General features: G+C 46.2%; 1 protein-coding gene across 4 annotated transcripts in view; it reads left to right on the top strand.

Moving 5' to 3' along the window:
* Positions 1-8100: 8100 nt before the first annotated feature.
* Positions 8101-26547, top strand: part of SYTL5 (synaptotagmin like 5) — a 399667-nt gene continuing 381220 nt past the window's right edge. For all 4 annotated transcript variants that reach the window (XM_075335512.1, XM_075335510.1, XM_075335511.1 and 1 more), the window contains exon 1: positions 8101-8195. The gene's annotated coding sequence lies outside the window, so the exon portion shown is untranslated. The remainder of the gene's footprint in view (positions 8196-26547) is intronic.

Genomic DNA, 26547 nt, shown 5'->3' with positions numbered 1-26547 from the left:
ATCGCATACACGTCGTTCAAAACCTAAAAATTGAACGGCGGGTTGTTCAATGTTCCCGAGGCAGCACACATTGCAGTGTGTGACACCCCGGGAACGATGAACTGCAGCTTACCTGCGTCCCGCGGCTCCTGCCGGCTATGCGGAAGGAAGGAGGTGGGCGGGATGTTTACGTCCCGCTCATCTCCGCCCCCCCATTTCTATTGGCCGGCTGCCGTGTGACGTCGCTGTGACACCGAACGTCCCTCCCACTCCAGGAAGTGGACGTTCGCCGCCCACATCGAGGTCGTATGGTAGGTAAGTACGTGTGACGGCAATTAATCGTTTGTGCGACACGGGCAACAAATTGAATGTGCCGCACATACAATGGGGGCGTGTCACATCGCATATGATATCGTATGCTTAATTGTAAGGTGTAAAGCAGGCTTAAGCCACAAATCTTACTTCAGTGGGATTTTCCTGCAACTTTACGTTGCGCGATAATTGTACAACTTTTAAAATAGTTTTATGCCAGAATTTTGGCATTATTGTTTTGATGAATCATGGCCAATTTGTCAGTGTAAAATAATAGAAACCAATATGTGAATGAGGCCTAACTTTCAAATGACAAAATAGACAAAGCATTTTACAATTGCAACAAAGAAAATGCAATTTATAAAACCTAATGTCCATTGTGCTTTTTTTATATAGCATAAACGATCCTGCTGTGTGTATTTACAATCTGTGATGTCACTTTCTCTTGTGGGCACATTGAGTTTTATGTGCAGATTTTCCTCATATAATTGCATTAGTTCCAGAAAATCCATAGGTAAAAAAACCAAACATATACATTTCCAGTACGTTTTCACTGCGGAAACCACATGATTGCATCAATAAAGTTTTATTAAATCCAAACATCAGGAAGTATCAATAACAAGGCAGCTAGATTTTAAAAATGGCAAACCAAAAAGAGACAAAAACTGCAGCGTCAAAAAATAAAGAAAAAAAACACAAGTAAAAAAATTCACTAAAAAAATACAATGATAAAATTGCAAGTAACTTAATAGGTGCAGAAAATACGCAACATCAAAAATGCACCAAAAGCTCATGGCAGAAACGTAGCAGAAGGCAATGTGCACAGGCTGAGTATTTGGGGAGTTTTTCTTACCTCAGCATTTGTAGCCAAAGCCAGGAGTGGGTATAAAATTCAGAAATGGTGCACGAGCACACATTGAGTATTTAGTAAGGTTTTTTTTTTTACCTCAGTATTTGTAAGCCAAAATCAGAAGTGGAGGAATTAGGGTACGGTTCCACTTGCACATAGCTTCCGATGTGAGAGCATCAGAAGCGATATGCTAATGACCCTCTGCTGCGTGTGTGATGCCCCTGGACTATTCAGGGCGTCACAGAGTACTGCACTTTCTGCTCTTTGGTGCAGTATTCAACCCCTCATGGTTCTGGGTTCCCAACCTGTTGTAATACCTCCATCAGCATCCAAAATCCCAACCACACCTCACACCACACCCTGTCAGGCACACCAGTGGGCTGCTGAGCTGGAATAGGGCTGCCCACCTAGGGGTCAGGCACACTGGTGGGATGTGACAAAGCAGTTGGCTCCAGGGGAGCAAAGGGAGAGGAAATACAGAGTCAGTTGAGTGGTAGCCCTCAAGAAGTGAGGAGCTAGGGAGTGTGTGGCTGTAACGTCCTGGAGGTGGATTCACGGGACCGTGCACCAGACTCCCCCAGTGAGGCAATCAAGAGCTAACCCCTATACAGGGACTGTCTGGTCACACCACCAGAGGGCCTAAATGCACGGCAGCCGTAACACAGGGAGTACGGGGTACGGGTCCTTCAGAGATTGGCACGGGAGAGGACTAATAGTCCAAAGGGAACCGTAGGCAGGACAGATGATGGGAACCTGGTACAGGTGCCAAGTAGTCACAGCCGACGGGGTCCGGATCCAGTGGGACGTGCAGGCTGGAGCGTCCAGGTGATGAGTTCAGGCTGACGGGAGATGGCAGGATCCTCAACAAAATTACCTCCTGGGTAATCGGCACTCTGGGACCAGGTCAGGACGGCAGACTGGCTCTGCGGAAGAGACAGGGTTAATCTGGGTACAAGACACAGAGGGACCTGAACACTTAGCTATGGGAACACTTTGAACAGGCACCGCCCACAGGGAAAAGGAAGCCTTATATACCCAGTACCTGTAATTAGCCATATCCTGCTGGCCCTTTAAGAAGAGGTGAGTGAACGCGCGCGCGCCCTAATGCGCATGCGCGAGGCCTGAGTGACGGAGACCAGAGCAGGAAGTGGCGGGGAAGGTGAAGGAGATGCAGGAGAGCCAGAGGGAGTGTCCGGGGGTCACAGAGGAACGCCGGGACCGGCTGACGGAGGGCACAGAGGACGTACAGGAAGGAGAGTGAGAGGGACCGCCGCGGGCAGGAGAACCAGAGACCGGAGCGGTGAGTGACAGGCGGCGACGGGACCCGGGAAGCGTGACAGTGGCTCCCTTTTTGTGGCAGGTTGGGTCCCAGACGGTAGTCTGGGCCCGGAGGAGTTGGAGACCCGGTCGCAGGGTATTGAGGCTGGGTGCCTAGACCTGGTCTTGGAGGACGGGAGGCATCTAAGTCTAGTAACCGGTCCAGGACCCAAAGCACGGCGGGGTAGAGGACCCTAGCTCGGGGAGTAGCTTCAGGCAACCCAGCAATTAACCTGTGGAGGATAGTCACTTTATGGACTGTCCCCAAGAAGCTCAGAGATTAGGGGCACTAGCGCAACGAGGTAGATAGGGCTTTCCAACCCAAACAGCCCACAGAAATCCCACGCATGAGCCCTTGAGAGCACAGCTCCACTACCGAAAAAGGAGGGAGCAGGGCCCAGACAGCTTTACGCCAATGGGCCACCAGGACACTTTAAAAATTTGTGCACGGAGGCAGGCTCCGGACCTCCCGGCAGTACTACAGGGGACGGATACTCGGACGGGCTCCCCCAAGAGGGCAGCGGCACCCAGAGACTTGGTTCACCTTGTTGTCAGAGTCTGCTTTGCTGTCGCACCATCACCGATACTGCCTGAGTGAGTACATGGTCCTCCCCTGCTTCCAACTGGCCCTGCGCACCCCCGCTTCACCATCATCCAGAGTCCCGGGGCCTCCCCTACCCGTGGAGGGAACGTCATCTGGCTGCCCCACTCCATCTTCCCTGGGTATTCCCATCGGCAGCGGCAGTACTCCTTTACCACGAACCACGGGTGGCGTCACGAACTTATGACGCCCTGGCCTATCAGGTCGTCACAGGGTATTATGCAATCTGCCCTTCTGGATGATATCCGCCTCCTCCTTGGTTACAGGTCCCTGACCTTTGGTGTTGCTAAGAAAAAGCTAATCAAAACCCTAGGAACACTCTGCACCACACCCACCAGACACACCAGTAGACAGGCTGAAGGGAAGAGGGTTGGCCACTTGGGGGGGTTAAGGGGTGGTCAGGAGAGTCAGGAGACAGTGAGTTGAGTGGTGACTCTCGAGAGGAGAGGTCAGGAGCTGGGCTCCTTGGTGTACTAGGTGTCAGACGTTGGTCTGGGCCTGGTAGGAGCTGGACCCCGGTCGCAGGGGATCATGACAAGGGGCACGGATTGTCGAAGAGGACAGCCGGCGGCCTTGTGCCATCACCGGACAGGGGCCAGGGCACGACGGGGTACGTGGACCCTAGGCCGGGAAGTAGCTTCAGGCATCCTGGTAATTTACCCGACTAGGATGGAACCTTCAAGATCTGTTCTCCACCCGCTCCAAAATCGGGGTACCAGAGCAACGAGGGGGATCGTGACAAGGGGCACGGATTGTCGAGGAGGAAAGCCGGCGACCTTGTGCCATCACCGGGTAGGGGCCAGGGCACGACGGGGTACGTGGACACTAGGTCGGGAAGTAGCTTCAGGCGTTCTGGTAATTTACCCGATGAGGACAGAGCCTTCATGATCCGTTCTCCACCTGCTCCAAAATCAGGGACGCGAGGACTCTGCCATAACGTTCCTGGACGATGCAGAGGCAAGATGGCGGAGCGAGACTAATCACCGGAACGTGCTGTTCCCGGGACCACGACATGGATAGAGGAAGAGACAGAGCAACTGTGCAGGAGAATGCGGACGCAGTTCTTGTTCATCCTAAACCACTGGAGGGAAGAGATGAGGAGCCTGGCGATGGCGGTGCGAGTCCGTGAGATTGAAATCCCATGTGAAGAGAGGGTAAGCGGTTACCCAGTCCCTATTGATTGCCCAAATCCAGTCACAGCGGCTGAGGGATCCAGACCACCCCCGCTTGCGATGAGCCCTACACCGTCACCTTCCCCGTCCTCGGCGGACGCCGAGCTGCCCACACCAATTCGGGCAGCAGAACCTTCTGTGCCTTTAAAGGATGCTCCAGCTGCAGAAACCACAGAGCTGTCCCTCATCCCTGTCATGACAGCAGTCATCCGGACACCGGCCAGATGAGACCCGACCGCATCACCGGGCCCGTCCTCAGAGGCAGAGCACCTGGACCCTGCAACCCCGGCTGAGGAGCAGTCGGTCATTCTACCTGCAGATGCGTAAGTGGAGCCTAAAGATCTACCGGTTCAACTGCCGCGCGGCATCCCGACGGCTGTTGGGGCTGCAAGAGTCCACATCAAACCAGAGCCAGCTAGGGAGCTGAGGCCGGACGCTGACGCCCCCTACTGGGAACGACATCACCAACATTTACAAGCTGAGATCACCACGTAAAACCGGCGACGGCGGGAGTTTGCCTTCCGCAACAGAGCAGAAAAAGAGGTGAGGAGCACTGCTTCACGAGTAAGAGGGCCACGGTGCCGTGGTCTCGTGGATCAATTTGACCCCGAGCAAGGGTGGGTTTTCATCCAAAAAGCAGGCCTCACAGCTAGGGTGTTTGTGTCCCAGCGGAACGTGGCGCCGCATCTCCCCCTGGGGGCACCCCGAGCGCAACCTCCAACCCAAGGAAATGGTCACTTACACCCGGCATTGCAGAGAGCGAGGCTGGTATGCCCTGGAGGTGACCAAGCATGCGATGCCTGAAGAAGAGTTTGTGCCGGCGTCGGTAGTACGTAGTCACAAGGAAGCGTGGCTACGGGACCGGTAGTTTGAAAAATGTTAAAAATTCCAGTAGTTTAATGATGCCATAGAAATGTTAGGTATTGGTGTTTTCGTTTATTATTTTCCACAGTTTGTTATTTTCCATATAGAAATGTTAGTGAATAAGTGCCTAATTAACCAGTTTAATGAACAGAGTGAAAATAACCAGATTTGCTAGAAAATTGCTAAAGAGTGTACATTTGGTACATGGACTTCGTTAGTTATATATAGTAAACATGGACCATAGTCACAGCACTGGCGTGACCAACACAAACTTGTGTTTTGTACATAGTTGCACCTCCTGTGCCCATCAGAGTCGTCTAAAACAACGTGCGGGACCTTAACCTGGTCACGGACTCACCATAGGTTTGCAGGGGTTCAGGTTGTTTGGGTGGCGGGTTAACGGGATCCGGGACATTGGAACTGGACTGTCGTGGGTAGAGGTTGCAACGGAGAAGGTTGAGTCTCCGCTACCATTGAAACCGGTGGCGTCCCATCGTTGAGAGATGAACTCTTTACAGTTGGTAACGTTTAAGAAAAGTGCCCTCCCTGCGTGTAATGAAAATATTAATAAAAGTGTTAACCCCTTTTTCTTACTTTTCCACAGTTTTGAAAAAAAACCCCAAAAACCTCTGGTGTCCTGTAGCTCGGGGACGAGCTACGTTTAACCAAGGGGGAATGTGACACCCTGGCCTATCAGGTCGTCACAGGGTATTATGCAATCTGCCCTTCTGCATGATATCCGCCTCCTCCTTGTTTACAGGTCCCTGACCTTTGGTGTTGCTAAGAACAAGCTAATCAAAACCCTAGGAACACTCTGCACCACACCCACCAGACACATCAGTGGAAAGACTGAAGGAAATAGGGTTGGCCACTTGGGGGGTTGGTTAAGGGGAGGTCAGGAGTGTCAGGAGACAGTGAGTTGAGTGGTGACTCTCAAGAGGAGAGGTCAGGAGCTGAGCTCCTTGGTGTACTAGGTGGCAGACATTGGTCTGGGCCTGGTAGGAGCTGGACCCCGGTCGCAGGGGGATCGTGACAAGGGGCACGGACTGTTGAGGAGGACAGCCGGCGGCCTTGTGCCATCACCGGGCAGGGGCCAGGGCATGACGGGGTACGTGGACCCTAGGCCGGGAAGTAGCTTCAGGCGTCCTGGTAATTTACCCGACTAGGATGGAACTTTCAAGATCCGTTCTCCACCCGCTCCAAAATCGGGGTACCAGAGCAACGAGGGGGATAGGACTTTGCCACTGCATAGTCCAGAAAATCCCAAGCGTGAACCCTGAGAGCAAGATCACTCCGTTAGCCATATGGGTGAGCGTGACCCATTTAGTTTCATGCTAAAAGGGATCAACTACAGAACAGAGGTGCCAAGGTTAAGGTCACAGGCTAACAAGCAACACCAACGGGCACGGGATCCAGGCGTGCTCCCTCCCTGCTGCAGCAGCATCAAGAACTTTGGTTTACCCCGGTTGTCAGCGTTATTGGACTGAGTGAGTACGCAATTAACCCTTACCGGCCCGACGGCACCTCCCCAGCGCCATCACCGAGTCCCGGGGCATCCCCCCTACCCGTGGAGGGGTTAAACACCTGGCTGCCCACGCCATCGCCACCGGGTACACCCAGCCACAGCGGTGGTACTTCACCCTTACCACACACCACGGGTGGCGTCACGAACTTTTCACACCTTCCCCTGTACATAGCCCCCCTTTATTTGAGTGGCCGCACGACCCCCGGGTCTGGAGACCCCTCGAGCCACCGCGAATCTGGATCCGAGCAGCCCGGCTGCGGATGCGAGGGCAGTACAAACTCTCATCCTCTGTAAATAGTCGCCCCTTTACATTTTCAGTGGCTGTGAGCCCCCGGGTCCGAAGAGCCTCGAGCCACAGTAGCGACTTCGGATCTGAGCGGTTTGACCGCTGCAGGGGCGGCACATGTGCATCAGCCGAGGGTCATGCGACTGTGATCCAATCTTGCGATCGTATCACAGCTGCGGAGAAGAGGGAGGGAACACTTTCTCCTCATCTTCTCCGCTTTCTGTCTCTTCGTATATTGCACTGCACTTGGATTACATGTGAGTGTAGTGATATGTTTCACACTCTCCCATAGACTTGTATGGGGGTGAGTGAGCCGAGACTCGCTGCCAAACGCAGAATGCTGCGATTTATTCCGCATGCCACTATGGCATTAGAAATCAATTGCAGATGAACACTGCCCCATAATTTTGCACTAGAGTGAGGGCAATCCGATGTTTTATCGGATTGCACTCGTCCTTGCAAACCGCAAGTGGAACCGAGGCCTTAGAGGAAGAGTATCAGGCCATGTTCACATGTTGAGTATTTGGTCAGTATTTTACCTCACTATTTGTAGCCAAAACCAGAAATGGAACAGTCAGAGGAAAAGTATAATAAAAACATGAGCACTACTTCTGTATTTATCACCCACTCCTGGTTTTAGCTACAAATACTGAGGTAAAATCTCACAAAATACTCAATGTGTGCACATGGCCTAATAGAAACTCGCGTACCAGTTCGGAATTTTATACCCATTCCTAGTTTTGGTTTACAAATACTGAGGTAAAAATCTCCCAAATAGTCATCGTGTACATGTGGCCTAATAGAAACTCACGCACCACTTCTGAATTTTTTACCCACCCTAGATTTTGGCCACAAATACTGAGGTAAAAAACTTCCCAAATATTCATTGTGTGCATGTGACTGTACAGAGGACATACCACTGTCTTACACTGTAGTTCATTCGTCTACCTCAGTGCTCTACAACCTACGACTCTCCAGATGTGGTGAAACTACAACACCCATCATTCCCCTATTGCCTTGAGTTGAGGTAGCACTACTGTAGTAAGGGAAATTTTGGGTGTATGAACAAGGCACGCAGTATGAAGTTGCGCTCTAGATGGCGGTAATGCACAGTGGAGTGCCAGAATACTGAGGATGCTAATCATGACGTCTTCTGATCTGGCACATCACGTGGGCTGGTTCCCCTCAGCTGCCTGCAGCAGTAGCAAAATCAGCTGGAGGACCAGGGATGCGCATGAGACAAAGTAACAGGGACGGATCTTCTCCCTGAGAAACCTGCTCTATCCACAGTGAGTATAATATGCTATAATCTATACCCCTCGGACATGGTTTTAGCTGTAATAATGTGGTACTCTAATTTACAGACTTCTTATGTGAAGGGTTTAGCTTAGGATAAGTAATCAAAATGCAAGGGAAACCAGCAGCAATGACACTGAAAAGAATACATGTATACGCCGTGTACGGGGGACGAACTGGAGATGAAAGGTGGGTAGTCATTTCAATATAAAGGGATGAAAAATGAAATCAGGAGACTGGTCATTACAATGTCTTTATGTATTTGCCTTTGTTGTCTCACATGATCCTAATGTTCTTCCGCCTTAAAGTTTTGTTTTATGTAGGGACACGTGACACCCCCTGAAATTCTCAGTGTTTTGTAAAGTCTTATGTGTCAGGAAATAGACCGTCCTGGCCATGTATACTGCAGGGTTCTGTCACAGGTATAATTCCTCGTTAGACATTTATTGTACTTATTGCTACTTAGTTTATACTATGGAACATGTCAGGCATCATTTCACATTTATCGGAAAGTATAGACTGAGTTCTGCAGGGATTTGCCATCTGAAATGTAAAAGTTGCTGTCACTTCCTCCTTAGTATAATATTAAAAGTCGAGATAAGAAATTTTTTGAAATGATGCTTTTGTCACTCTCTACCTTCCCCCCATGTTCAGTGCAGGGACCCTCACACACTATCTGCCCTCTATACAGGGCCGGCTTTAGACAAATTGTGGTCCTAGGCGAAATTCAAAGTGGAGCCCCCAATCCACACTTAGGGTAGGTTCAAACGAGCATATAAAATAATCGTTCAGAGTTTTAAACAGAAAAGTGAGATGATTCGTTTCTCATCCATGTACAATCCATATTTTTACAGCAACCGCTATTAATCATTACCACGACCACTTACAGTTTCCTATGTTACAGAATGGCAATGTATCCGTATAAGTAATATGTTACACTGTGGCTCCATTTGGCATGTGATTTTTTTTTATTTTTTATTTTTTACACACACCCATACTTGAATGGGCGAGTCTCACCCGATTTACAGTAAAAACAAGTGCACATTCGGTCAGTGGGAAAAAAAATTAAAAAATCGTTCATCTGCACTGCTCCATTGAATAACATAGGGCCGAGTACTGTCCGTTATTCTCACAGACAGCGCTCGGTCCGAAAATACGATTATGCGAATCCTAAACCCTAGCAGACAAATAATAGAAGATATTAGCACATTGCCTTCTTTTTGTACCTCCTACCTCGCAAACAGCAGAATAAAAAGCGATTGAAAAAAAAAAATGTCCCCCAAAGTACACTGCTAAATACCCTCCGGCTTCAGTGCCAATGCTCCGTTGTCCCTGCGGTCATTATTTGCTTTGCAGATATAACCGAAGGTGCACTCAAAAGATCACTGCAGGAAAGACTGCCACAGACCACGGGAGGTTTCTCTCAGCACACAGATTTCCCATTCTCTGCTATACACCTGTCCCTCAGTCAGCACCCAGTTTTCCTATTCTCTGATATCAAGGGAAAGTGGGCGCCGAGGGAAAGATGTATAGTAGAGCATGGGAAAACTGGGTGCTGAGGGAAAGATGTACAGCAGATCATGGGAAAGCAGGGTGCTGAGAGAAAGATGTATAGTAGAGCATGGGAAAGCTGGGTGCTGAGGGAAAGATGTACAGCAGATCATGGGAAAGCAGGGTGCTGAGGGAAAGAGCTGAGTGTCAGCGCAATTATCCTGTACCGTGAAGGGAAGGTGAGAGTGCACGAGGATGGGGGCAGGTCCAAATTTTGCACTGGGGCCCATTGAACTCTAGTTACGCCACTGCTAATGTCTCTATCTATCTAGACTGCACTAAATCAGACAATAGTGTATATAGCCCTGTTGACACTGCGCTTCTGGAGTGCATCTGGGAGTTCTGCCTGAATCCCTCTAAAATAGGATTCTGACAAATTCAAAACCGGGCCATAGACTGCAATGACACAACCGAAATTCAAATCAATTCCATTTGTGTTTGGTTTTCTCTAAAATTGACCGTCTGCTTTTTTTTTGCTTTCTTAAAGTTTTAGTTTGTTTGTTCTCCTAATGTGTCCACTTTTCTGTGGCTGTTGACACTTTCAGAAAAATAATCACATATGGACAGTGGGTAACTAGAGTTTGATGGGCCCTGTTGCAAAGTTTGGACCTGGGCCCCCCCTCCCCAACCATACACCGACACTCGGAGTACAGGATAATGACGCCGACACTCAGGGTATGGGATAGTTATGCTGACACTTAGCTCTTTCCCTCAGCACCCAGGTTTCCCATGATCTGAATCCTATCAGCAACCCAGCTTTCTTATGTTCTGATATCCATCTTGTCCTCAGCACGCACCTTCCTTTGCTCTGCTATACATCTTTCCCTCAGCATGCAGCTTTCCCATGCTCTGATATACATCTTTCCCTCAGTACGCAGCTTTGCCATGTTCTGATATACATCTTTCCCTCAGCACCCAGCTTTCCCATGATATCAGAGCATGGGAAAGCTGGGTGCTGAGGGAAAGCTGTATAACAGAGCACGGGAAAGCTTGGTGCTGAGAGAAAGCACCTCTTTCTTTTCCTTCAGCACAAAACTTTCCCATCCCATGCTTTATGATGACCCCCACACAGCCTTCCATATAGTATAATGGGTCCCAAATAAATCTTCATATATTAGAATACACCCCCATAGTCCTCCATGTATTATAATACACCATAGTCCTCCATGTATTATAATACACTTCACATAGTCCTCCATATAGTATGGTGTAGAGCATAGTCCTCCATATAATATAATGCACAACTCATAGTCCTCCATATAATATAATACACATTCCACAGTCCTCCATTTAAGATAAATCACATCCCATAAACCTCCATATAATAAAATGCACATCCATAACTGAGGTTTTCTGCTAGAAGTGAAAAATAGAGGTTGTCACTCAAGCAGGAGGAAGCGGCGCTGGGTGGGGAATAGAGTTGGAGTGACAAAGGCTTACAATCTACAAATAGTTCTTCAGCTTCATTTGCCTATCCATTGAAAGCTGATTTCTGAGCCTGTATAATAAAGACCTTATATTCAATTTTGGAGTACCAAGTTCTCCTGTGTCTAATGACGGGTTTTAAACCTTCTTGAGCACCCATAATTCCAAGTGTGCCATAAACCTTATTCTACTGTCACGATCTTCTCTCCGTTGTGGATTTTAGTGACAAGTTCTGGGTCATAGTTTCTCTTTACCTTGTGAGACTCTGCTGATTAAAAGAATTTCCTTTCCTTTGGGGAGGAGAAGGTTAATGTCAGTTTCCCTTTCAGCAGCTTCTGACTCCTGGTCAGGTGTTTCTGGTTTGGACCACTCCCCTGCTTCCAGCAGAGGGTGCCAGTTATTTTGATTCATTTGGAAGCTTAGCCAGGAGAAGAAAAGAGCTGGAGAAACTCTCTCTGTGTTGTTGGCTGCAGCATTGGTTCAGGCTGCAGAAGTTTGTGTTGTGCTGGGTGTATGGTATGAAAGTATCTCAGTAGTCTGTTATCTTCCTCCCTTTTATGTTGTTTCCCCTTGTGTACTTTTACTGGCTCCTTTGTATGTGGTTGCCGTGTGTACGAGTTGTCATTTTCCCCTGTCCATGTCTGGTTGTGGGGTTTGTGTTTATGGTCCCAGCTCACCCCTCGGGTGGAGGTGGGGTAGGGAAATTACTTCAGGGCTAGGACAAGAGTAAGGGACATGTTGGGGACTCAGACATCACTACCATCTAGCGTACCTCTGAGCTGAGGCACAGCGCAGGGTATGCAGTCCGAGGATCAGCTTACGTGTCCAGTCCTGTCATTTGCCACCATGACATCTACTAATTACTTTAATAGAGCAGACTGCCATTCCATACATAACCCACAGACATTTGTGGTGCTATTTCTGGAGGAGAGCAGCCATATTGTCCTAATTCTGTACATCTTTAACATTTTAGATGATTTGCCAAAACTAGTACACAGACCAAGTCCATGTATCAACAACTGGTATTTATATAAATCTCTTATTCCTGTGGCTAACTTAAATTAATTCTTCTCCAAATCTTAGCAGATTTTCTTTAGCCTATTTTACGTCTTTTTGTCTCATTCATCCTATATCTCAATGAAAACTGAACTCTTTAAATGGAGAATATCACATTATATAACACTGTAAAATGAATTATTCTAGCCAATGTATTTTGAAATAAAACCTGAAAGTGTCTTAAATGGAACCAGTCATGTCCCCAAACCGTGCAGATGTAGGGTATATTAATGACATTCTAAAGCTGTGTGGCTCCTGCAAAGAAAACCCGTCTACTGGGAGAAAATTAACTTTACTACAGTCATAGAGGTGCGGCCAGCGCAGCTTCAGTCACTGCTCAGTACACAGCAAATGGAGGCTGTAACTGCGCTCCGGCACTGACAGCCGGCTCTGCACTGATGCACTGCGATCACTGAAGTAAAGATGACATTTTCCCTTTTAATAAAATCTCAAATATCTGGCAATGTCATATTTGGGGACAAAGTTTAAGAATGCTTAGCAACAGTGTCTAGGTGAGGAAGGAGGTATGTGGAGCTTTAATTAATATGCAACCGTATCATAGTCACAACCTTTGTACAACTCAAACTGGAAATGGCGATCAGTAGCTTGCTTTGTGGACATTTGGTATATTCACAATATGTTATCTCTTTATGTAATGATAAAGAAAACATAACTATAGCTAGCCTATTTAAGACTCTGTTTTTTCCAGCTTGAAATCAGTTCTCCTTGTATCAGTTTTTTTCAGCACAATGGTAGACCTTTGCATCAGATATGGCCAGAGAGAGCTCCATGTGATTGCCCCGAGTTCTTATTATCAAGACCTCCATTTACTGCAGTCTACTGAATGTTAGTGTAGAAACAACCTGTATTTCCATCAATCAAAGAAGTGTGTATTGATTTTTATATATTCGGGACAGGTCATCTTTTCCTTATCTCCACAAAATGTTAACGCTATTGCAAGGCTTCTATTACACTGTAGCTCTGGACAGTGGAAATAAATTTTTAGCTGTAAATGAAATGGCACATTCCATAAATAGAGTTTTCTTGAATTTGTGATAGCAATACTGGGATTTTTTCAATGAATGCTATTTATCACCTTCGGTATCCCCTGAATAGGTGATAAATGTCCAATCGCTGAGGCTTCCCACTGATCACTATAATGAAAGTCACAAGCCCCCTTTATTACTAGCTGTGTTCACAATTAAATGGAGTGGCTTGGTTGCACAGATGGACCACTGTCTGAGTCATCATACTATTGCAATATTTATGTGTGGGCATATGTAAGGGACTAATTGAGTAATAAGGAACAGACTTACTGTTAAATAAAAACTGTCACAGTGCATTATATACTGCAGTATGTATCTTGTTTTTCAAAGTTGGGACTAGTGATGAGCGAGCACTACCATGCTCGGGTGCTCCGTACTCGTAACTAGTGATGAGCGGGCACTACCATGCTCGGGTGCTCAGTACTTGTAACTAGTGATGAAGGAATACTACCATGCTCAGGTGCTGTGCACTCGTAACTAGTGATGAGAAAGCACTACCATGCTTGGGTGGTCGGCACTCTTAACTAGTGATCAGTTAGCACTACCATGCTCGGGCGCTCGGTACTCGTCACTAGTGACGATTAAACACTACCATGCTCAAATGCTCAGTACTCGTAACTGGTGATGAGCGAGTACAACCATGCTCAGGTGCACGGTTCTCGTAACGGGAAGTTGGACACTCAGACGGGCTTGACTCGTGTACAGAGTATAACGGAAGTCAATGGGGAACTTGAGCATTTTTCCGGAAGATACTAGACAGTTTATTTCCTTTCTGGAGTAGAGCTCATTTGCGTACATTGCTTTACAAATAAGTTAGTCATAATAAACTGGGCATCCCTTATAACATATTCTAACCCCCATGTTGAATCAACTTGGATTGTTTTAGTAGCAGATGGGGATCACTGTTTAGAAATTATAGCCGAAAAGCGGAACGAACAGATGTCTCCACTCGGAAAGCAGGGGGCAGACTTCATTTGCATACAAATAACAGATTATTCTTGTAAATAATGTCATTTTAAATTTCAAGCAAAAGACGCAGATATACTTGTATAAGAGTTGGCCAGAGTTGGCACCTTACATATCAGATGACTCCTTTATGCCAAAGGATTTTTGAATGTCCTCAGTACTTTGCATTCTTGACAGTATAGAACAGTGCGGTGTTACATGATCTACAGGAGTATTTCAAGGTTTATGTTTAAAAGAATTTATTGTATTTCAAAGGTAAGAAAAAACATGCTTTATGTGCTTTTATTAATTAGATATGTAGTGATCTTCCTATTTCAGATTCCCTTTACTTGTGTCAGACTCATTCACTTAGGCTATGTTCACATGTTGCATTTTTTGCTGCATTTAGGAAAACCTGCTTTCTTGACAGTAAAAAAACAGCGTTTTTTGCTACGTATTTGGTGCGTCATTTGTCTACAGTACATTTTTAAATAAATTTAGTTTAATTTACCACAAAAGCAGAAAAAAAGCAGTTCTGTTTTTGCGCTGTCATTGCTGTCAATGGAGAAAATAAGCAGCAAAGACACGGGACATGCTGCTTCTTTAAAAAATGCAGAAGTTTTCCATTTCAGTCAGGAAAAAAAAAACAGGTGTGTGTTTGAGATTTTGGGAATCTCATAGCTTTTGCAACGTGTGAACACAACCTTAGACAAAAGCTAAGATTTCACAGAGAGGATACACTATATTTCTAATAAACTCTTCGTGTTGTGATAACTTTGTTTTTGATTAGAGAGGAGTGGATTAGGCGAAATTCAAAATTTGCTTGTTCACATAGATTTAACTGGAAGTTCGAATCGCAGAGAAATTATCCTCCGCGTATTTAATGTCCCTTATTATGCCCTGGGGTCTCTTCAGGTTCCATAGCATAATAGATATAAGATGTAAAAAATCTTTAAACTTGCCTCATCGCTCACATCTCTCTGGCCACTCCTTGTCTATACAATTGACAGTTGACAATTTTCTCAGAGTGGATGTCGCGGGCGGGGGGTGCGCTGCTCGACCGCGCTTGCGGCTCGGGTCCGGCTGCTGCTGCTGCTCGGTGGCTCGAGCGGTGGGCCGGATCCGGGGACTCGATCGGCGCTCCTCGCCCGTGAGTAAAAGGGGTGGTCTGTTGGGGTTTGGGATGTCGGTTTGTGACGCCACCCACAGTATGTGGTGAGGTTGGGGCACCACCGCTGCTCTGTGCGGGGATCCCGGGAGCGATGACAGGGAGCAGCTGGGATGTTTCTCTCCCCTTCGTGGGTAGGGGGATTTTGGTAGTCCCGGGGCCCGGAGTTGTTGACTGTGAGGTGGATTGCGGGGCTTGGCCAGGTGCAGAGTCGCGGGGGCAGCGCTTACTTACTCAGCCAGTAACATACACGGAGTCTCTGGTAAAAAAAACGGCTGGATGGACGAGTCCCACAGACGGCTGCGATGGTCACTCCCGGTAGGTTGGCGGTAACTGTCTCTCCCTGCACCAGTGTTGTGTTGTCAGTCCCCGATGGCTTCCCACCGGTAACCCGCTCCCCAGCGGTATATTTGCCGGAGGAGCCCCTTTTGCCCGCGGGCGCTGGCCCTGGGAACTCTAGCTGTGGCGGTAGCTCTATTTCCCTTCACGGTTCAGTGGTTGCCTTTAGTCGGGTCTTTACTGCTGGGAAACCCCGGAGGTTCCCGTTGCTGATTTGACCGGTTTAACGGCGACTCCAAGCCTGGTCGGGGTCCGTAGGCCTTGCCGAATGGTGCTGGCCTCTCTCCGCTCCCCGGTCCGGTACCGGCGGGCCACCGCCCATCCCTGGTCCTTACGGTTGTGCGTCAATCGGCCTCGCCTGCAGACGGTCACCACCATCTGCCAACCTTGCTGTTTCTGTGCCCGGGCCACGTACTCGGACACGGCCAGTCAGCTCCTCCACTACTACTTCACACCTCTCCAAACTGTTCTCAACTGCCTTCCTTTTTCCCCCCTCCAGGACTGTGAACTCCTCGGTGGGTGGAGCCAACCGCCTGGCTCCACCTCACCTGGTGTGGACATCAGCCCCTGGAGGGAGGCAACAAGGATTTTGTGTGTGCGGCTGATGTGCCTAACCGGGGTGTGGGGTGTGTTGTTGCAGTGTCTGTGACGTCCTGGCTTGTCCAGGGCGCCATATGGAAAACACAGCAAATTCTCCCAAAATGCAGACTGTGCAATTCTCAGAGAAATGTCAAAAACCCAAGAGCTACTCCTTAGGCCTCTTTCACACGTCAGTGATTCTGGTACGTATGTGCTAGTTTTTATACGTACCAGACTCACTGATATACGCAGACCCATTAAAATCAATGGGTCTGCTCACACATCAGAGATTTTTGACTAACTGTGTCTCCATACTGCGTACACGCGTGTCTGTGATTGCCGCACGGAGACAAGTCCGTTTTTTCTGGCATCACGGATGTCCCACTGACCACACTATGGTGTGGTCCGTGAAACACGTACCAGAAAAACATGGACGTTATAAATAAAAAGCATTTTTAACTCACCTTCTCCAGAAATGCTTCTCTACAGTCTCAGCTGCCTCTACTTCAGAACCGGTTGCTTATTCTAATACATATTCTGACCTGGAAGTAGCTGCAGCGGGGGGCAGAAACACAGGAGATCCGGAGAGTTCAGCACCACAGTCAGCAGGAGCGGGAACAGGTGAGTTTATCTCCATGCACAATCACGGATAACGGATAACGTATCATGGATTGCACATGGACAACCCACGTGTGCCGTGAATCACGGAGCATGGAGGGACATAAGCGTTTTTTTACACGTCAGTGAAAAACATCTGTTTTTCACTGATGTGTGAAACATGCCTTAAGTGTAGAATCACACTTACATATTGCTTCTGATGTGAGAGCATCAGATGCGATATTCTAATAACCCTCGGCTCCCGCTCTTCTGCGAGTGTGGCTAAGTGTCATACGACTGTGGTCCATTCCTGAGATCGAATCAAAGCTCCGGAGGAGAGGGATGGTCTAATCTCGCCATCTTCTCCATTGTCAGCCTATGCGTATAGTGCACTGCAATTGGATAAGATTCGAGTGGAGTCTGATGTTTCTCTCGCACCCATACACTTGTATGGTTGCGAGTAACACGCGTCTCGCAGACAATTGCAGCATGCTGACATTTTTTCCTCAGTCCATTTAGAGTTGAGGAAAAACTCCAGATCTGAGCTGCAGCATTGTCTTACATGGGGCCAAGAACAATGCGAGATTTTCTCGCATTGTACTTGTGCGAGTCATATGCAAGTGTGACATTGCCCTTAGGGCGGTGTTACACAGTACAATATATCGTGCGATATGTCGTCTGGGTTACGGAATTCGTGACGCACATCCGGCATCGTTAGAGATATCGTACCGTGTGACACCTCCAAATGAATGTTAACGAGCAAAAATACTCACCTTATCATTGCTCATTGACACGGCGTTCATTTCCATAATGTCGTTCCTCCTTCTGCGCGCCGATTGTTCATCGTTCCCGTGGCAGTACATATCGCTACGTGTGACACCCCGGGAACGACGAACAACTTACCTGCATCCCGCCGGCAATGAGGAAGGAAGGAGGTGGGCGGGATGTTACGTCCCGCTGATCTTTGCCCCTCTGCTTCTATTGGGCGGCCGCTGTGTCACATCGCTGTGACGCCAAACGACCCTCCCTTTTCAGGAAGAGGATGTTCGCTGCCCACAGTGACATCATTAGGGAGGTAAGTATGTGTGACAGGGTTTAACGACTTTGTGCGACAGAGGCAATGAATTGCCCATGACACACAAACGACGGGGGCGGGTGCAATCGCTCATGCGATCGCACGATAAATCGTTGCGTGTAACGCCGCCCTTAGGGCGGCTTTGCACACTACGACATCGCAGGTGCGATGTCGGTGGGGTCAAATTGAAAGTGACGCACATCCGGCGTCACTTGCGATGTCGTAATGTGTAAATCCTAGATGATACGATGAATGAGCGCAAAAGCGTCGTTATCGTATCATCGGTGCAGGCTCCGACATTTCCATAATGCCGGTGCCGTGACAGGTACGATGTAGTTCCTCGTTCCTGTGGCAGCACACATCGCTTTGTGTGAAGCCACAGGAACGAGGAACATCTCCTTACCTGCCGCCAGCGGCTATACGAAAGGAAGGAGGTGGGCGGGATGTTTACATCCTGCTCATCTCCGCCCCTCCGCCGCCATTGGCCGCCTGCCGTGTGACGTCGCTGTGACGCCGCACGACCCACCCCCTTAGGAAGGAGGCGGGTCTCCGGCCAGAGCGACGGTCGCAGGTCAGGTGAGTGCATGTGAAGCTGGCGTAGCGATAATTATCGCTATGCCAGCTATCACAAAATATCATACCTGCGACAGGGGCGGGGACTATTGCGTGCAACATTGCAGCATCGGCTTGCGATGTCGCAACGTGCAAAGCCCGCCTAAGGCTATGTTCCCACAATCAGATCAGTTGAGTTGTTGACATTGCAGAATTTCTGCATCATTTCTACACCTTAGTTTACTTGCGTTTTTTCATTGCATTTTTGATGCTCAGTTTTAATTGCAATTTTTCATGCTGCATTTTTTTGTCTCTATTTGGTGTGTCATCTTTTAAATAAAGCTGTTTTGTTTTTGAAACCTCCTGTTATCAACATCATTAGGTACAGATTACGTGTTTTTTTTGGAGATCGCAGCGTGTAAACCGGCCTTAAAAAATACAATACAATCATAAAACCACTAACTAGGAGAAAACTTATTTCTAAAAAAAATATTACACAGTCATAACCTGCTGTCTTAGTAGTAAGAAAGCTGCTTCCAAAAAGCAGATTTTTGCTGCAATTTTTGGCTTTTGTTTTTGGTTTGTCATTTGTCTATAGTCCATGTTTAATAGTTTGCTTTTGCTGCTTTTGTGGTGACTAAAACACAGTGGCTGCGTTTTTGCACATTCTCATTGCTTTTAATGGTGAAAAAAACACAGCAAAAATGCTGAAATAATTGACATGCTACTTCTTTAAAAAATCACAGCAATTTTCTATTTCAGTCGGGAAAAAAAACAATCATATGCATGAGATTTCTGACATGTCATAGGTTTTGCTGGTACTGTAAAAAGTAGCTTTTAATTTGCATAATCCTCATGGGAAGAAAAAGTTGAAACCCCCCCCCCCAAAAAAAACGCAGGAAAAACGTGTGAACATAGCCTTAAGGGTGCTTTACACGCTGTGACATCGCTAACAATATATCGCAGGGACGATGTGACGCCGCAGGAATGACGAACATCTCCTTACCTGCGTCCACCGTCAATGAGGAAGGAAGGAGGTGGGCGGGATGTTCCGGCCGCTTATCTCCACCCCTCCTCTGCTATTGGGCGGCCGCTTAGTGACTCTGCTGTGATGCCAAACGCACCTCCTCCTTGAAGGAGGGATTGTTCAGCGGTCACAGAGATGTTGCTGAACAGGTATGTGCGTGGGACGCTGCCGTAGCGATATTGATCGCTATGTCAGCGATCACCAAATGTCTCACGAATGACGGGGCGGGTGCTATCGCTCGCATCATCGCTAGCAATCGCGTAAAGCACCCTTTAGCATAATGGCCTGCACCATATTTAGCAAAAAACAAAATGCAATGTATAAACATAAATACCTCATACCAGTTATCTTGCAGGGTTCTAGAGAATTGATAATTTGGGTTTGTTTTGCAGCCACAGGCATTGTGTACCTTGCAGTCATTGAAATGTCCATCAACTCCTCTGTGTACCAAAATATTCTATAGTCAAATGTGCGGCTATGTATCCAAAAGTCAATACCAAAATACCAGGAATTCTACATCTGCTGAAATCAGCTGAAAAAGAAAGGAATTGTGGTATTTTAATGGCCCAATTAAAGTCCACACCTCAACCCAAAAAACATATTCTGATAGGACCATAAACAGTGGCATAACTAGAGTTTGATGGGTCCCAATGCAAAATTTGGACCTGGACCCCCTGCATGTTGGTCAGACATACAGTACAGACCAAAAGTTTGGAAACACCTTCTCATTTAAAGAGTTTTCTTTACCTTCATGACTCTGAAAATTGCAGATTCACATTGAAGACATCAAAACTATGAATTAACACATGTGGAATGAAACAAAAAAGTGTGAAACAACTGAAAATATGTCTTATATTCTAGGTTCTTCAAAGTAGCCACCTTTTGCTTTGATTACTGCTTTGCACACTCTTGGCATTCTCTTGATGAGCTTCAAGAGGTAGTCACCGGAAATGGTTTTCACTTCACAGGTGTGCCGTCAGGTTTAATAAGTGGGATTTTTTGCCTTATAAATGGGGTTGGGACCATCAGTTGTGTTGTGCAGAAGTCTGGTGGATACACAGCTGATAGTCCTAATGAATAGACTGTTAGAATTTGTATTATGGCTAGAAAAAGCAGCTAAATAAAGAAAAACGAGTGGCCATCATTACTTTAAGAAATGAAGGTCAGTCAGTCCGAAAAATTGGGAAAACTTTGACAGTGTCCCCAAGTGCAGTGGCAAAAACCATCAAACGCTACAAACAAACTGGCTCACATGAGGACCGCCCCAGGAAAGGGAGACCAAGAGTCACCTCTGCTGCGGAGGATAAGTTTATCCGAGTCACCAGCCTCAGAAATCGCAGGTTAACAGCAGCTCAGATTAGAGACCAGGTCAATGCCACACAGAGTTCTAGCAGCAGACACATTTCTAGAACAACTGCTAAGAGGAGACTTTGTGCAGCAGGCCTTCATGGTAATATAGCTGCTAGGAAACCACTGCTAAGAACAGGCAACAAGCAGAAGAGACTTGTTTGGGCTAAAGAACACAAGCAATGGACATTAGACCAGTGGAAATCTGTGCTTTGGTCTGAGGAGTCCAAATTTAAGATCTTTGGATCCCACCACCGTGTCTTTGTGCGACGCAGAAAAGGTGAACAGATGGACTCTACATGCCTGGTTCCCACCGTGAAGCATGGAGGAGGAGGTGTGATGGTGTGGGGGTGCTTTGCTGGTGACACTGTTGGGAATTTATTTAAAATTGAAGGCATACTGAACCAGCATGGCTACCACAGCATCTTGCAGTGGCATGCTATTCCATCCAGTTTGCGTTTACTTGGACCATCATTTATTTTTCAACAGGACAATGACCCCACACACATCTCCAGGCTGTGTAAGGGATATTTGACCAAGAAGGAGAGTGATGGGGTGTTACTCCAGATGACCTGGCCTTCACAGTCATCAGACCTGAACCCAATCGAGATGGTTTGGGGTGAGCTGGACCGCAGAGTGAAGGCAAAAGGGCCAACAAGTGCTAAGCATCTCTGGGAACTCCTTCAAGACTGTTGGAAGATCATTTCCGGTGACTACCTCTTGAAGCTCATCAAGAGAATGCCAAGAGTGTGCAAAGCAGTAATCAAAGCAAAAGGTGGCTACTTTGAAGAACCTAGAATATAAGACATATTTTCAGTTGTTTCACACTTTTTTGTTAAGTATTTCATTCCACATGTGTTAATTCATAGTTTTGATGCCTTCACTGTGAATCTACAATTTTCAGTCATGAAAATAAAGAAAACTGTTTGAATGAGAAGGTGTTTCCAAACTTTTGGTCTGTACTGTATGTGTATGTAAGTACACATTTAGTGTTCTAAATCCTATCAAGACATAAGAGATGTCCTCCCACCATTATGTACTAATGTCTCCTACCCTGTCTTAATGTACCCCACCCTGGGCTCCTTCCTGGGAAATATGTCCCCCATCCTGCTATACATACCCTCATCCTGGTAAGTATGCCCCGTGTGTGTATATATATATATATATATATATATATATATATATATATACAAAGAATGAAACCAGGGATTCCCAGCTGGTCTCCCATGCCGGTACTTGCCTGACTTCAAAATGGACTGGCAGCACCTCCCAATGTGAATAGATGCGTATCTGTTCACGATGCAATATATGAAAAAATAGAAAAAAACAGTTGCACTCTGCCAAGCACAAAAAAGCACTACCTTATATAGAAAATGGAGGTATTCAGAATATTAGGATGGCCATAATAATATTAGCCCAGCGCCACTTCACGGCACCCTCCTTTGCTGGGTCCTACTCTACACTGCATCTTTCTGGGCTTCTTAAAAACCTACACAAGATCAACAGGTGACCATAAGAGGCTAATGAACATAGCGGGGGTTGCAGTGCAGAGCCTCCAAAGGTTTTGTATTGGGTTCCGACTGGCTAGGCCACTCCAGGACCTTGAAAAGCTTATTACGGAACCACTTCTTAGTTGCCCTGGCTGTGTATTTCAGGTCATTGTCATGCTGGAAGACATAGCCGCGACCCATCTTCAATGGTCTTACTGAGGGAATGAGGTTGTTAGCCAAAATCCCACGATACATGACCAACCAGATTTTTATTGGTGAATTTTAAATGGGCTTGGACATGTGCTGGCATGAGTAGGGGGGCCTGCAGGATTTTAATCCATGATTGTGTACTGGGTTGCTAACTGTAATCTTTGAGACTGTGGTTGCAGTTCTCTTCAGGTCATTGACTAGATCCTCCTTTGTAGCTCTTGGCTGATTCCTGATCTTTCTCAGAATCATCTTTACCCCACGAGGCTAGATCTTGTATGGAGCCCCAGACTGGGTAAGATTGACAGTCATCTTGTGTTTCTTCCATTTTCTAATAATTGCACCAACAGTTGTTGCCTTCTCACCAAGCTGCTTGCCTATTGTGCTTTAGCCCATCCCAGCTTCTGAAGGTCTACAATTTTGTCCATGCTGTCTTTAGACAGCTCTTTGGTCTTGGCCATGGTGGAGAGGTTAGAGTGTGATTAATTGAATTGGTTGGCAGGTGTCTTTTATACAGGTAACAGGTTAAAACAGTTGCAATTAATACAGGTAATGATTGCAGAGTAGGAAGTTGTCTTAAAGAAAAAATAACAGGTCTGTGAAAGGCAGAATTTTTGTTGGTTGGTAGGTGATGAAATTCTTTTTTTTTTCATGCAATAAAATGTAAATTAGATATTTAAAAATAATACAATGTGATGTTTTGGATTTTTTTTGGTGGGATATCTGTCCCCACCCTGGTATATACAGTGGGTACGGAAAGTATTCAGACCCCTTTAAATTTTTCACTCTTTGTTTCATTGCAGCCATTTGGAAAATTCAAAAAAGTTCATTTTTTTCTCATTAATGTACACTCTGCAACCCCATCTTGACAGAAAAAACAAACAGAAATATAGAAATGTTTGCACATTTTTTAAAACAGAAATATCATATGGTCATAAGTATTCAGCCCCTTTGCTCAGACACTCATATTTCACTCACATGCTGTCCATTTCCTTGTGATCCTCCTTGAGATGGTTCTACTCCTTCATTGGAGTCCAGCTGTGTTTAATTAAACTACTAGGACTTGATTTGGAAAGGCACACACCTGTCTATATAAGATGTCACAGCTCACAGTGCATGTCACACCATATGAGAATCATGAGGTCAAAGGAACTGCCCAAGGAGCTCAGAGACAGAACTGTGGGAAGGCACAGATCTAGCCAAGGTTACAAAAGAATTTCTGCAGTACTCAAGGTCCCTAAGAGCACAGTGGCCTCCATAAATACTTAAATTGAAGAAGTTTGGGACCACCAGAACTTTTCCTTGACCTGGCTAAACTGAGCAATCGTGAGAGAATAACCTTGGTGAGAGAGGTAAAGAAGAACCCCAAGATCACTGTGGCTGAGCTCCAGAGATGCAGTAGGGAGATGGGAGAAAGTTGCACAAAGTCAACTATCACTGCAGCCCTCGCCCAATTGGGCCTTTATAGCAGAGTGGCCGACGGAAGCCTCTCCTCAGTGCAAGACATATACACTGTGTGCAGAATTATTAGGCAAATGAGTATTTTGATCACATGATACTTTTTATACATGTTGTCCTACTCCAAGCTGTATAGGCTTGAGAGCCAACTACCAATTAAGTAATCAGGTGATGTACATCTCTGTAATGAGGAGGGGTGTGGGGTAATGACATCAACACCCTATACAAGGTGTGCTTAATTATTAGGCAACTTCTTTTCCTTTGGCAAAATGGGTCAGAAGAAAGATTTGACAGGCTCTGAAAAGTCCAAAATTGTGAGATGTCTTGCAGAGGAATGCAGCAGTTTTGAAATTGCCAAATGTTTGAAGCGTGATCACCGAACAATCAAGCTTTTCATAGCAAATAGCCAACAGGGTTGCAAGAAGCGTGTTGGGCAAAAAATGCGCAAAATAACTGCCCTTGAATTGAGGAAAATCAAGCGTGAAGCTGCCAAGATGCCATTTGCCACCAGTTTGGCCATATTTCAGAGCTGTAATGTTACTGGAGTATCAAAAAGCACAAAGTGTGCCATACTCAGGGACATGGCCAAGGTAAGGAAGGCTGAAAAGCGACCAACTTTGAACAAGAAACATAAGATAAAACGTCAAGACTGGGCCAAAAAATATATTGAGACTGATTTTTCAAAGGTTTTATGGATTGATGAAATGATAGTGACTCTTGATGGGCCAGATTGATGGACCAGAGGCTGGATCATTAAAGGGCAGAGAGCTCCACTCCAACTCAGACGCCAGCAAGGTAGAGGTGGGGTACTGGTATGGGCTGGTATCATCAAAGATGAACTTGTGGGACCTTTTCAGGTTGAGGATGGAGTGAAGCTCAACTCCCAGACCTACTGCCAGTTTCTGGAAGACAACTTCTTCAAACAGTGGTACAGGAAGAAGTCGGTATCGTTCAAGAAAAACATGATTTTCATGCAGGACAACGCTCCATCACATGCATCCAACTACTCCACAGCGTGGCTGGCCAGTAAAGGTATAAAAGATGAAAAAATAATGACATGGCCCCCTTGTTCACCTGATCTGAACCCCATAGAGAACCTGTGGTCCCTCATAAAATGTGAGATCTACAGGGAGGAAAAACAGTACACCTCTCAGAACAGTGTCTGGGAGGCTGTGGTGGCTGCTTACATAATTTTGATCGTAAACAGATCAAGCAACTGACAGAATCTATGGATGGTAGGCTGTTGCGTGTCATCATAAAGAAAGGTGGCTATATTGGTCACTAATTTTTTTGGGTTTTGTTTTTGCATGTCAGAAATGTTTATTTCTAAATTTTGTGCAGTTATTTTGGTTTACCTGGTGAAAATAAACAAGTGAGATGGGAATATATTTGTTTTTTATTAAGTTGCTTAATAATTCTGCACAGTAATAGTTACCTGCACAAACAGGTATCCTCCTAAGATAGCCAAATCTAAAAAAAAAACTCACTCCAACTTCCAAAAATAGTAAGCTTTGATATTCATGAGTTTTTTGGGTTGATTGAGAACATAGTTGTTGATCAATAATAAAAAAAAATCCTCTAAAATACTACTTGGCTAATAATTTTGCACACGGTGTAAAAGCCCACATAGAGTTTGCAAAAAATCACATAAAGGACTCCCAGACTATGAGAAATAATATTCTCTGGTCTGATAAGACAAAGATAGAACTTTTTGGTAATAATTTTAAGCGGTATGTTTGGAGAAAACCAGGTATCTCATCACAATGAAACATGGTGGTGGCAGCATCATGCCAGAGGGGTATTTTTTAGCTACAGGGACAAGACAACTGGTTGCAATTGAAGGAAAGATGAATCAGGCCAAGTACAGAGATATCCTGGAAGAAAACCTCTTCTAGAGTGCTCTGAGACCTCAGACTTGGCCGAAGGTTCACCTTCCAACAAGACAATGACCCCAAGCACACAGCTAAAATAATAAAGGAGTGGCTTCAGAACAACTCCATGACCATTATTGACCAGCCCAGCCAGAGCCCTGAACTAAACCCAATTGAGCATCTCTGGAGAGACCTGAAAATGGCTGTCCACCAATGTTCACCATCCAACCTGACAAAACTGGAGAGGATCTGCAAGGAAGAATAGCAGAGGATCCCAAAATCCAGGTGTGAAAACTTGTTTCATCATTCCCAAGAAGACTCATGGCGGTACTAGCTCAAAAGGGTCCTTCTACTGAATACTAAGCAAAGGGTCTGAATACTTATGACCACATGATATTTCAGTTTTTCTTTTTTTATAAAATTTGCTAAAATTTCTACATTTCTGTTTTTTCTGTCAAGATGGGCTGCAGAGTGTACATTAATGAGAAAAAAAAGAACTTTTTTTTGAATTTACCAAAAGGCTGCAATGAAACAAAGAATGAAAAATTTAAAGGGGTCTGAATACTTTCTGTACCCACTGTATGTCCCCATCCTGGGTCCCTCCTGGTATAT

The sequence above is a fragment of the Anomaloglossus baeobatrachus genome, chromosome 2 (assembly GCF_048569485.1).
Source record: "Anomaloglossus baeobatrachus isolate aAnoBae1 chromosome 2, aAnoBae1.hap1, whole genome shotgun sequence".
NCBI classification, from domain to species: domain Eukaryota; kingdom Metazoa; phylum Chordata; class Amphibia; order Anura; family Aromobatidae; genus Anomaloglossus; species Anomaloglossus baeobatrachus.
The sequence above is the reverse complement of the archived record's forward strand: the minus strand, read 5'-3'. Positions and strand labels throughout refer to the sequence as shown.